Raw genomic sequence first — 12,461 nt, 5'->3', positions numbered from 1 at the left:
CTACGCGCGCACTTAATTATTCTGAGCCTCGCTTTCCTCCCCGGTAGCACCACAGGGATGCTATGAGAGCATACCGCGTCCCCTCAGTGAGTGGGCATGTACTTATCTTCTGTCCGTGCTAACCTGGGGAGCTGGGAGATTCACGCCCATCTGCCCAGTGCCCTGCACAAGGGGGACACCCAGGCACATGTGTGTGAAATGAAGGAATACGGAAAGAGGTCTTGGGGTCTTTGATGGAAATTTAATCTGGAGCTAAGAATGCTTACACAAAGCATTCTGGGTGTTTCCGTCTTACTGGAGAAGGACTTATTTTAATTTTTAATAAAAATCTAATCTTGATACGATCTCATTATTTGGTGATAGATCATTTCGGAGAGGAAAAGAGCTGAGGCTTCTCTTCAACTCCCAGCTGGGCTTCAACTTTTTTCCTCTTAGATTCCCCCCACCCCCACCCAACCCCCAAGACAGCCTAGTGCAGTAATACTTTCAAGAGTAGAAATTCTATTGTTTAATTTTCTACACTTCAATCTCGCCCCCAAATACACTTAGTGTTTTAAATCATAACTATTATCATCTCGCCCCTTTGCAGCACTGCCTTTGACTGTGGAGCTTTGAGATAAATGCCGTCATCAGAGAGCTGCTGTTTTAGCCAGCCGCCCCCCCCACCCCCACCCAATGGCAAGCTTTCAGAAAGAAGTGAACGAGGTAAACATTTTTCTGGGGAACTTTCAAAGGTCAAGAAAGCCCTGCTTTCCAAAGTGAGGAAAAGGTCATCTTTCACCCTTCAATTTTTGTCCTTTCATTTCATTTTGCAAAAGTTCTTTGTAATGTCGCCTGCGTCACTTGAGCAGAGGCGCCTAATTTTCTGCGAGAAAATGGTGGGCCCAATCTCGAGTTCAGTGCCTATTTCAAAGGGAAATTATGAAAATTGCTCTGCCCGCACCTTCTCTCCTCGTCTGCGAAGAGATGAAGAAACCTCTCCTGCTCCGCGTCTGGTTCGGCTCCTTTTCTGTGTAATTGCTCCGTGGAGGAGTCCTAATGGAAGGTGACGCGGAGGCGCAATTTGGTTTTAGAAAGACTCTGTAATCCGATTCTCCGGCCTCGTTAATGAAATGATTCCCTTGTCCTTGCCTGTCACCTAGCCGCGCGCTCCCCTCCCCCTCCTCCGGAAACGAGCCCCCCGCGTGGTCTCCAGGAGACTTAGAGGAGGAGGGCGGACCGGTTTGTTTGGCCAGGACGGATCTAATCACAGTGCCTTTTCTCTTCTTTTAGAGCCGGTGCCTGTCTTCTATTTTCTCCCGACTTTGTACTCCGTCATAATTTCAGACTTACTGAAAAGTTGTAAGAATAACTTTATGGTTTCTGCACATCCTTCGCTCGGAAAACCCCACCTGGTAACATTTTACCACATTTGCGCTCCCTCTCCCTCTCTCTCCTTTTTGAGAGTGAGTTGCATGCCCAATGCCTTTTCTGCCCTAAATGCTCTGTGTGTATTTCCTAAATAATAATTTCTCTTGTAGCCACAGTGTGATTGTCAAAATCACGAACTTGGCACTGATCGATGCTGTTTTCCAACTTAATGACGTTCACAGCTTCTCCAGTTGTTGACGGGGGTCCCAGGGACGCCGAACTAGCCGGAGAGTCCCGGCCGTGTCCCGCGCCCCACGGTTGTGTCTCTTCTGTCCCCTTTAATCTGGGAGAGCGTCTCCGTCGGTCTCCGTGTTTCATGCCACTGGTGTTTCTGAGGAGCACAGGCCGTTTGGCAGACTGCCCCTCAGTTTGGGTTTGCTGGGGCCCCCTCCTCGTTGGATTCAGGACGTGCACTTTCGGCAGGAAGAGCCCAGGAGCTGGGTTGTGTCTTTCGCGGCGGCGTCATCTCGGGGGTCACACGATGTTAATGTGTCTTATCACCGGGGACTGTGGCTTGAATCATCTGGCTGAGGCGGCGTCTGCCAGATTTCCCCTGAAAAGTGACTGTTTCCCCCTTAGTATCTCGAGGGAAGAGACTTCAGGATGACATAACATCCTGTTGCCCCTCAGACTTTCACCCTCTAGCTCTCACCTTGGTGAACGACTCTGGCCTGAACCTGTTGTCATGATGGTGGCTAAACGGTGGTCATCTCCACCACTCCTTCTGCACTTGCGAGCTGAGTTTCTGCTGCAAGGGAGAGCTTGGCCTTTTCATTCATTTTTCTACACCTGCATGTTCGGGTGGACTCTTGGATTCTTATTTTATTCAGTGGGTCATAATCCCTTAGTATCATTATTTGTCTGAAGCCCAAATGACCCAGGACTTGGCCAGTGGAGCCCGGCGTCCTCCCAGCAGTCCCCGGGGCGCTCCGAGCGCTCCGTTCCGTCGCAGCGAGGTGCTCCAGGCTTTCCCCGTGTCCTCCCTGCACCTGCCTCGGCCTCGGCCTCGGCCAGCGTCACAGGAGGCCCTAGTGTCGTGCCGGCGGCTGTCACGTGTGCTCACTGCTGTAGGGCTGTGCTCCAGTGCCCTTCCCCTTTCACAAAAACATTTTGTGACATTCTCTTTACCATCCTGGAGTGAAATATTGTCAAACTTCATACATGGTTCTTAAAAAAAAAAAACTAGTGTTTTTTAAAGGAGAAAATAAGGAACAATTCTTATTTATTTATTTATTTTTAGACAGAGGGAAAGGGAGGGAGAAAGAGAGGGAGAGAAACATCAGTGAGTGGTTCCTCTCACATGGCCCCCATTGGGGACCTGGCCGGAAACCCAGGCATGTGCCCTGACTGGGAATCGAACCAGCGACCCTTTGCTTCGCAGCTCGCGCTCAATCCACTGAGCTACACCAGCCAGGGCAGGAACAATTCTTTATAACAAAGTTCTATACATTTCAGTGGGTACATGCTTGGGGGCACTGTTACACTGGAAGACCTCCTGCAGTGGTCTCGTGCCTGCGCCTGCCTGTAATGGTGAGTTTGGATATGAGGAAAGCAGGACAATTTGGCTGAGCACTATTCCTGTGCTCTCTCTCATACATCCATATACAGGGTCTGGCGGGAGTAAGGCCTGCCTGAGTGCGGTTGGCAGGGTGATAATGTGGGTGTAATACTTTATAGCTTTAATTTGAACATTTCACCCACAACGTCATAGGGCATGCTTGATTGTGATGTTGTTATGTTACAGAATTACATGCTTATGATCTTGTAATAATAAAGTTTTGTAAATAAAAGGGGCGTTATTTGTGCTGGGCCCTGTATTATACCTAATAGTGTAAATATGATATTAAGTAAAATATTTGGCATTTTAATTCCTATATAATCACATTGTGTTGTACGGGTGACTCAGATACAAGAAGCCATGTGCCTTCAGGGATGCGATGCTTCCGAAATACTGTACAGAGGAGGAACCTAAGACCCAGAGAGGGAAAGGGTGGCCGAGTCACACAGCGAGTCAGAGACACTCCTTCGGCCTAGAGCTGGAGTTGGCACCAAAGGGTAAACCTGAGACGTCATCTGGGCCACTCCCCCAGGTGAATCTTCTCTACACCTGGCCAGGTGGCCAGGCTTGATCATCTTCAAAAGTGGACCATTTGCTATTTTTCAAGGCAATGCTTTCTACCTTGGAACTGTTGTAAATTTTAAAATATTCCCGAGTTGAGACCTTTCCCATCCTTCCTTCCCCGCCCCCTCTGGACGTGGGTGGCCCCAGGGAGCTCGTGCGTTCCCCGTGGACTCTGTGCCCACCCTTCAGAAAGTTTGAAATCGTATCTCGGTCTCCTGAGCTTCCTTAGTTCCAGCCTCTGGCCTTGTACTTGGGCACTGACATTACCGGGATGGACGAGCCTCATAGGCCTTGTCCCCGTGGAGCTTCTGGTGCCGTGGCTTCGAAGGCAGAGACTCCACAAGCGAACCCCCAGGCTGAGTCTCGGCGCCCCGGCTTCCTTCTCCGAGGTGTCGTCGTGGCAAGAGCTCGGGCTCTGGGCTGGCCACACCTGCACTGACGCCGCCCACTGCCACGCGTGCGGCCTCGGGTCGTCCCTGTCACTCTCGGAGCCCCGTTTCCTCCTCTCTAAACCCCAACGGTGGCTCCGCCCCGTCGGCTGTTGGCGGAGGCTCCCGAGGTAGAGCGTTAGATGAGCGCTGGGCTGCCTGGCTCTCGCTCCTGCCCCCGCCCCAGCAGGACGCTGCCGGGGCGTTCAGAAAGCGCTTGAAGCTCAGGGTAGAAAGATTTCCAGAGCAAAAGCACGCAGACTTATCTCTGCTGCTCTGGGAGTTACCTTTGTTAGATAACCAGGAGGTACTTTAAAAATTGTACAGGTGAACCGCCACCAAGGAGACCGTGCCTCTTTAAATTCAAGGTGAAGGCCAAAGAGTAAATGGTCCCTCAGCTTGATTGCTGTGTACTTAGTGTTAGAATCCATATTGACTGATGTCACCGTTGACTGATGTCACCGTATCTCCAAGTCTTACACGTTGCAATTATTTTCGGTCCCCATTATTCATCTAAGTATAGGTGAGCTCCGACGGTGTTCTCCAGGTACATTATAATCTTACAGGTGTTCTCCGGTCAGGCAAGTCTGGGCAGTGCTGGGCCAGGGCGGTTTATCACAAGCCTCCTTGTCGTGCGGATGGAGATAGGGATGCTGTGGAGTCACAAATGCCCTCCTGGGTTGTGGACACATCTCTCCGTGGCTGTCGGTTTATGGGATCGGACCCTGATATCCCGAAATGCTGTCCTGTTATGGTGACGGCACGGCCGTCCTGTCTTTACGGGTCACAGGCCAGGTGTCCCCTAGCCAGGGTGGACTCTCCACCGCCATCGTGTCAGGGGTCTCTCCCAGCTGGCCGGGCTCCTCTCAGCCGAGAAGAATTCCCTGGGGAGTCTGGATGTGCCCCTGGGGTGTGGGAAGACGCTGTCTCCCGCGGTCCGTCCGAGGGCCCGCTGAAGCCCTCTGGCGCGCCGAGACCGGAGTGTCTGCAAACAAAACGATCTAGTGGCCCCGCTGCTCTGTGTTTATTTCCCTGCTGCTCTCCCCGGGTCGTTAATGAACCTGCTTCAAGCTCGGTGGCATCTGGGTCATGAAGAACTAATTAGGGAGAGAGCTGGAGCCTGGGCTGAGTTTGGAGCCTTTGAGGGGATCCGACTCCCCTCCTGTTCCGGGCCCCCTGTGGTGGGGACAGGGACTAGTGAGGTATCCCCAAGGGAAGTGGATTTGGGGGAAAGTCAGCAGAATCTTCCCGCATGGAAAGACGACCGCCACTCCCTCTCCGATTGATCAAGGCAACGGGGACATTTTCTGACGGGTGACTGCCGCAGTTAAGCTAAACGATTGGCCAGAGGATCGGACCAGAGGATCTGACGGGAGTGCTGGGCTCACGTTTCTGGTGAGCCTGGGGAGAGCTTAGCTGAAGGTCCTGTCGGGGCACCTGCTCCCACTGAAATAAAGGCAGGGGGTGCGGGGGTGGGGGGCACGCGTGCTGTTTGTTAGAGGAACGGCGGCCTGCGGAGCCGGCCCTCCCTGGAGCGGCAGGAGCTCCTCCGCGACGCTCGGCCCCGCGCGGCGTGCAGCCAGCGCGCTCACTGCGCACACGCAGCGCGGCGCGGCGATCAAAGGCCCGCAGCAGTCGCTCCCGACTTGTCAACACTTGCGTGCTTCTCCTCGACATCTCCACCGGCGGCGGCTGACGCCCAGCGCTCGCGGAGCCCCTGTTCTCACTCTCCCGGTGCGAGTGATCAGTCTCAGGCTGTCTGCTTCCGCGGCAGGCACTTGGCTGCCCGGCCTGGTTGTCAGAGTGGCCCGGTTTCTTGGTTTGCGGGTTTCCATGCCCTATGAGGAAAACCTGCAGTTACAAAGTAGAAAAAAGAAAATGCTCTTACTTACCTTGTAGGATTAGCTCTCTGGCACACAGTGACGAGCCTGGCCCTGTGCCTGGCCCTCGTCATTCCTGCCTGGGGCGGAAGGGTATCGGGAGGGAGGTCACCTGGGGTGAGGGTTGCACCCCAGGACGCGGACATTCGCGTATTTTTTTAAAGTGTAGTGTGTAAAGTATGGCAAGAATGCAAGAGACACATGAGGACTGTGGTGCTGGGAAGGGGGGAGAGCTAGGGCTTTTGACTACGCTGGAGTTGTGTACATTTGGAGGTGAACTAAAGATTTTGCCAGTTCATTAGCAGGAAAGCCTCGGTATTGGAAAAACGATTTTAGCTGGAAGGGGAGCTTACTCAGCAATCGAGCGTTGTGTTCGGATGGGATCGGCCGTGATGCCTTCTGGGATCTCAGTAGGAGACTGGGGGGAGGTGAGGAAGGGGAGTGGGGCCTGTGAGGCCGGGGAGGCCAACTAGGCTGCGGGCTGGACTCTGCTGGGTGTCCCCAGGGAGTCCGGGAAACATGAGGCTGCCATCCCAGGGGACCAGGAGACTGCAGGGGTCAGGAACCAGGCCCAGTCACGGGTGGGGATGGTGGGGGGGAGGGGGCACTAGGCAGGCCTCCCGACTGCAGCCAAGTTGGTCTGGGATGAGCCTCGGCAGGGAATCAGGAAACCAAGGCAGAACGATAAAGTGAAATGAAATAATAACAAAAACAGTGGTGTGTTAAGTCTGAACGCAGTGTGTTATTTCTCCAGCAGCAGCCACAGGACTGGGCACTGTTTTTCCTTTCTTTGCTGGGGAGGGTACTGAGCACAGGTCAGGTAGCCGGCCACGGCCCTGTGGCCAGGAGATGGCCGAACTGAGACTGGAACCCAGGCCTGCCCGACTCCAAAACCTGTGCCCTGCACCTGCTGCCCGCCACAGACACGCAGATATGTGGGCCCAGTGGAGGTGAAGGGGAGCAGCTGCCTGGGTACCCCATGCTCAGGGATCCCTCACAGCCCTTGGGAAGTAGCTTCAGGCCCAGCCGGCCTGGTCAGAGCCCACGTGTGAGGGGAACTCGGGAGAGTGTGGCAGTGGGCTGGAGGGCCTGGCTGGCAGAGCAGCTGGCCTTGGGTGCTCACTCGTGTCACGTGGCATCCGTCAGGCGTGGAGGGGCCACCGGGGAGGAGCGTGGACGGGCTCACGGCGTGACTGGTTCCTTCCTATTAAACACGATTTATCGTCCCAGGGGTGCTCCAGAGTGGCTTTTTAATTGTTCGCTGATGATGGGCAGATTATGAGGATATAAAGTTGCTGTTTACTGAAAATGGGGCCATTGAATTGCCTCAACAACATCTGGGTTCGGGGCAGAGCTCATGCAGAGGCTCCTCTTTGCGGTTTGGGTGTCGTGATCCAAAGGGCCGGCTTCCCCGAGGGGCCCCTCGAGGCTGTATCACCTCCGGGTGAATGCCGGGGCATCTTCAAGGGAAGGGCACCGTGGGCCAGGCTGGCCAAAGCTCCGGGCTGGCCGAAGCTCCGGTTCCCCCTTCTGCCCGGCGACTGCCTTCCTGTACTCTTCCTGTCCTCTCTGGGCCTCAGTGTCTCATTCTCCCTGCAGTGGAGATCTGGGCATTGAGGAAGGTGATAGCTGTGAAAAGCACTGTGGTTCATTGTGGCACCAAACAAAGGGGATGCTGTTATTCAGAAGGAGGAGAGGGCGCACATTCCCAAGGTCCTTCTGAAAGACTCTTCGCTGCCCCAGTCAGCTGTGGTAGAAAGAACTTTGGGTTGGAAATCTGGAAATTTTATGCTTTAGTTCTAGCTCTGCCACTAGCTGTGTGGCCTTGGGCAAGTCTCCAGTTTCTTTGTAAGTGCGTGTGTGAGTGTGTGTGTGTGTGTGTGTGTGTGTGAGAGAGAGAGAGAGAGAGAGAGAGAGAGGGAGGGAGAGAGGGAGGGAGGGAGGGAGAGAGAGAAAGAGAGAGAATTCCTTCCTGGCCCCTGGGGTTGGGGGTGAAGACACGGGCGTCTGGCTCCGGCCCATGCGCAGCCCTTCTCCCCTCTCGCCCTGTCGGCCCAGCTCCGGGGAGAGGAGCCCTGGTCAGCGTGGCTGGAGCTCTGCGTTCCCACGGCGATCTCCCTCCTTTCTCTGCCTGCTACACAGAAGTTCCTATGCCCCAACTGCTTTGAGTTTTCTCGAAGGACGGAGCTGTCATGGAAAGATCACAGACTTTCAACTCTTGTTTTCTTGGTTTCCAATGACAACTTGCCTGCCTGTCGGCTGTGCGACCTGGGCCCGGGGACTCCACCTCTCCGAGCCTCCCGGTCCTTGCAGGGCTGCTGTGCGGACGGCACCCAGCACTGAAGCCGTGTCCGCACGTGCTTGTTTTCCCTTCCTCTTTATCATGGAAGCAGTTCTGTTTCTCTAGAAGTTGGTTTGTCCAGCAACCTGTCAACTAGATGTATATGAACCGACGTTCTGGGTTCATAAATGCGGTGGTGATCAAGCTCAGCAATCTCTTCATTTGGGGAAAGGTTTGTTGAGCACTCCCCCTGCTCCACACTGGGAGTGGTGAGTAAGACGAGGCATGGTCTCCGTCCTCAGCGAGCACATCGTCCAATGGGAGAGCGTTGCCGCAATAAACAACAATAGCAGCCCCAGCACTGCACATTCTTTACCTTTTGTAGCCCTCACAGCAATCCTGTAGCAGAGGCATTATTACTGCTCCCATTTTGCAGGTGAGCACACTGAGGCCCAGAGAGGTACTGAAGTTGTCGAGGGTTACATAGCTACCAAGTGGCCATAGTGCCAGGCTTCCCAGCGCTGGAGGCCATCTAGCTTCAGTGTCCGTGCTCTTAGCTTCCATAATCTGCTAAAATACGTGGTCATACTGCAATAGAGCACTCGCCTTAAAGTCGAGTACGTAGTTCTCTTACAGCGCGATAGAGGTGTGCGTAGGAGGATTAGGTGCCGCCACCGTGGGAGCACAGAAGGCGGAGCTGCTGTTCCGCCTGGAGGGCCGCAGGCCAGCAAAGAACTCTCAGAGGGAAGCTCTGAGCTGATGTGTGGGGTCTTGCAGGCAAAGAAGTGGGAAGAGGCCAGCGGAGGCGGAGGGGAAGCCCGTATAAAGGCGCAGAGGCATGGGGGGGGTGCAGGAGCGGAGGCGGGGGGTGGGGGGGGGGGGGGGGGGGTGGGGGGGGGGAAGAGCTGGCTGCCAGGAGGGAAGGAGGGCCTTCTGAGCCGCACAGGAGGGGTCCTTGGGAATAATGAACATTACTGCCTTTAAACTGTTCAAGTAAACCCAGGGTACGTGTCAGTGACGAAAGGAGCAGGGCTTTTGTTTTGTTTGCCACTTAGGGTTTTTTAACTAGAATTCTTGCAGGCCAGGGAGTGCTGAGCGGTCAGGGCCGCACAGCAGGGGGCCTTGGGGCTTTCCCTGGGTGTGGCTGCCAGCAGCAAATCCTGACTCCAAGTCCGGAGTCCCAGCGAGTTACTTAGCGTCTCCAGGCCCGCGATTCCTTACCTGTGAAATAGGGTTGTTGAGGGTTGAACGAGATAGTACGCCTGAGGTTCTCCAAACAGCACCTGACCCAGACTAAGTGCCCGATCGCCGTGTGTGCTGATGTTGTTAGTGTCCCCGTAGCTGCCCCGCCCGCAGGTCTCCGGGGTGAGTTTCCCAGTGTGCTCCCCACTAGCCCCACCCTCTGCCCTCCAGCCGTGGGGACTGCTCGCAGTCTCTCAGACGTCCGCCACTCCCTCTTGCCTTCCTAAAACCCACCCCAGCAGCATCTCACCCGCTCAGTTCTTCCTCTCGGCCTCGCCTGTCTGCCTCGCAGCCTGGCCCTCGCTCACCGACCTGCAGATGGCCGCCTCCTCAACCGCCTCGGGAACTCTCCGGAGTGTTGGGAGTGGGGCTTTGTCCTGGGTGGGAGACTCGACCCCCTGAGGCTGGAAGGGGAAGGGGCTGGTCCCTGCACCCTGTCCAGAATGTGCTTTGCGACATCTGTTTGTCCACCCAGAGGCTTGTTTTTGCTTGCGGTCTGCTGCCTGGGCCTGCGGTGCGAAGGGTCTTGGTTGCTAAGGTTGGGTACAAATCCGCCCGAGTGACGGGAGGCCGGCTCCAACTGGCTTTGCCTCCCCGGGTATTGCAGACAGGGTATTTCCTGAGAAATTGTCCTCGTACCTGCCCCTCGCTGCTCATAATACTTTGTGGCTTGGTATTCCAGTGGCCGAATCCCTCTCTCAAAATACTTTAGCTTGCTTCCCCCAGACGCCCAGCCGACTTCCTCGAGTGCGTCATGAATCTCCCTTCCAGAGCCGCCCGTGCAAATTGTCCCGATGCGCTGACCGCAGCAGCCCGGGGTGAACTCGCCGCCGGTGGATGTCGCTTGCGTGTTTGTGACATGGCCTTCAGCTGTGGTGGCGTCGAGATAACTCAGCATTCAGAACCGTTTGTGGGCGGAAGCTGGGGACTTTTGTGTGGCGCCTTTATTTTGTAGGTGACAGCAACAAAGCGGGAGGGGGCGGGTTAGGGGACTTTCTCAAGGTCACACAGTCAGAAATTACCTGAGTAAATTGGGACGAGGCGGCTTTTCTGTCTTTCACTTCAGTACTCTTCTATCTTCACCAAAAGCTATTTTTTTCTATTTTTTTAATTAAAATTTTCAACTTTAAAAAAATGGTGGGAAAATATGCACAATATGAAACTTACCGTCTTACCCATTTTAAAAAAGATTTATTTATTTATTTTTGGAGAGAGGGGAAGGGGGAGGGAGGAAGAGAGGGAGAGAAACATCAATGTGTGGTTGCCTCTCACAAGCCCACAAGTGGGGACCTGGCCCGCAACCCAGGCATGTGCCCTGACTGGGAATCGAACTGGCGACCTTTTGACTCTCTCGCAGGCCAGCGCACAATCCACTGAGCCGCACCAGCCAGGGCCCGCCTTAGCCATTTTTAAGTGTCTGGTTCAGCGGCATGACGCGAATTCCCACTGCTGTTCGGCCACCGCCGCCATCTACCTCCAGAGCTCTTTCACGTCCCCACCCCGAGACCCTGCCCGTGGGGCGTGAACTCCCTCCCCGGTCTCTGGTGGTCGCCATCCTACTTCCCGTCTCCGCGCACCTGACTCCTCTGGGTGCCTCGAGTCAGTAGGACCACTCAGCCTCGGTCCTTTCCGTCTGGCTTGGTTCACTGGGCATGACGTCCTCTGGGTTCATCCACACTGCAGCCAGCGTCAACATTCCCCCCTCCCCGTTTATGGCTGAGCAATGCTCCACTGTCCATGTGTCCACCTTTTGTTTATCCTTCCTTCCATCGGGGCCACTCGGGCTGCCCCTGCCCTTGGCTGCCGCGAGCGGCTTTGCTGCTGTGAACAGGGACGTCCAAGCTTCTGCTCCCCAAAAGCTGCTCCGGATAACAAACCTGTACGTTTAGTGCACTCGCTGCTGCCTGCCATCGCCGCTATTTTTTTTTCTCTTGGAAATTTTGGAAAATGCAAAAAAACCACAACGAAGAATCGAAAAATCACTGATTTTATGGCAGATATTTCCAGGATTTCATATTCATGTTACCCCAGATTTGGAAAGTTTATACAAACTGCGGGAGAATTTGCACAGGTAGGCCACTCTGTAGTAGGGCGAGCACTTGCGATTGTTTAAGACAGAGAGTGTGGAGAGTGAATGTGGCCTTGGCCAACCACCCTGGCACTTTAGGGATGAGTTCATCCAAAGCATGATCTAACCTTAACACTAGCACAGCTTTGGAGCGGTGCCCAACACCATCTTAACGTCTTTAAATAGAGTGTCCTCCTGCTAAGAGGAGTCCTAATGGTGAACAGGGTTGCCAGGGCCGGTCTGTCCCAGGTCTATTTCTTAAATATCCACTAGGGGGCAGTGAAAGACATAAATGTTTTAATAGGCTTGATGCCTGCCAAGCAATCAGTCCACCGCATCCTCTGTGTATCTCTCTCAGCCATCAGTGCATACAGTTACCAGATAATGGATTTCACGTCCAACAGCGGGTTTGGGTGAAAATGGAGATACCATCAGCTTCAGCCTAAGTGCAGGTCTTCCTCCTGTTCAGGCCAACATCACTGCGTAAAACTTCACTCAGTGTGTTGGTCCCAGGCTGTATTTTTATTTAACTCACATTAGTCCAGGGGCACTCAAGCCGAGCGGATGTCAGAATCACACCATCATGCTCTTTCCAAAATACGCATGCCCGGGTCTCTTCCCAGGTCTGTTAAATCAGAATTTGGGGGTTGGGGTGGAGTTATAGAGACTATATTTAGATTCTGGTCCATGACTTCTTGCTAAGAACCAATGTATTCATTTTCAACTTTAATAACTGAGGGAAAAGGGTCACCCTTGAGTAAAACCTCAGAGGACAATGAATATGAAATTCTGGAAAATCTTTCTCTCTCTCTGTAAAAATAGAAGTCGCTGACAGGTCTGGTGGGGGTGGGAACCGCATCTGGCACGGTGAGCGGGCTCTCCCGTAGATGGCACCGGGACCCAGGCAGAAGGCCTGGGGCTGGGGCGGTCCTGGCAGCCTGGGGGGTGTCTGCGGTCCAGTTGCAAGGAGACCGCGCTCAGGTCCCAGCTCTTAGTGTGAGGACAGCTCGGAGACCAACGCTGTCTGCTA

The 12,461-nt window shown here is 54.3% G+C and overlaps 1 protein-coding gene across 1 annotated transcript in view; it reads left to right on the top strand.

Annotated features, from left to right (window-relative positions):
- Window positions 1–12,461, top strand: part of TTLL11 (tubulin tyrosine ligase like 11) — a 188,754-nt gene that overhangs the window by 50,812 nt on the left and 125,481 nt on the right. The window lies entirely within an intron of this gene.

The sequence above is a fragment of the Phyllostomus hastatus genome, unplaced genomic scaffold, assembly GCF_019186645.2.
Source record: "Phyllostomus hastatus isolate PE091 unplaced genomic scaffold, TTU_PhHast_1.1 phas_contig_34, whole genome shotgun sequence".
In the NCBI taxonomy this organism is placed as follows: Eukaryota; Metazoa; Chordata; class Mammalia; order Chiroptera; family Phyllostomidae; genus Phyllostomus; species Phyllostomus hastatus.
The sequence above is the reverse complement of the archived record's forward strand: the minus strand, read 5'-3'. Positions and strand labels throughout refer to the sequence as shown.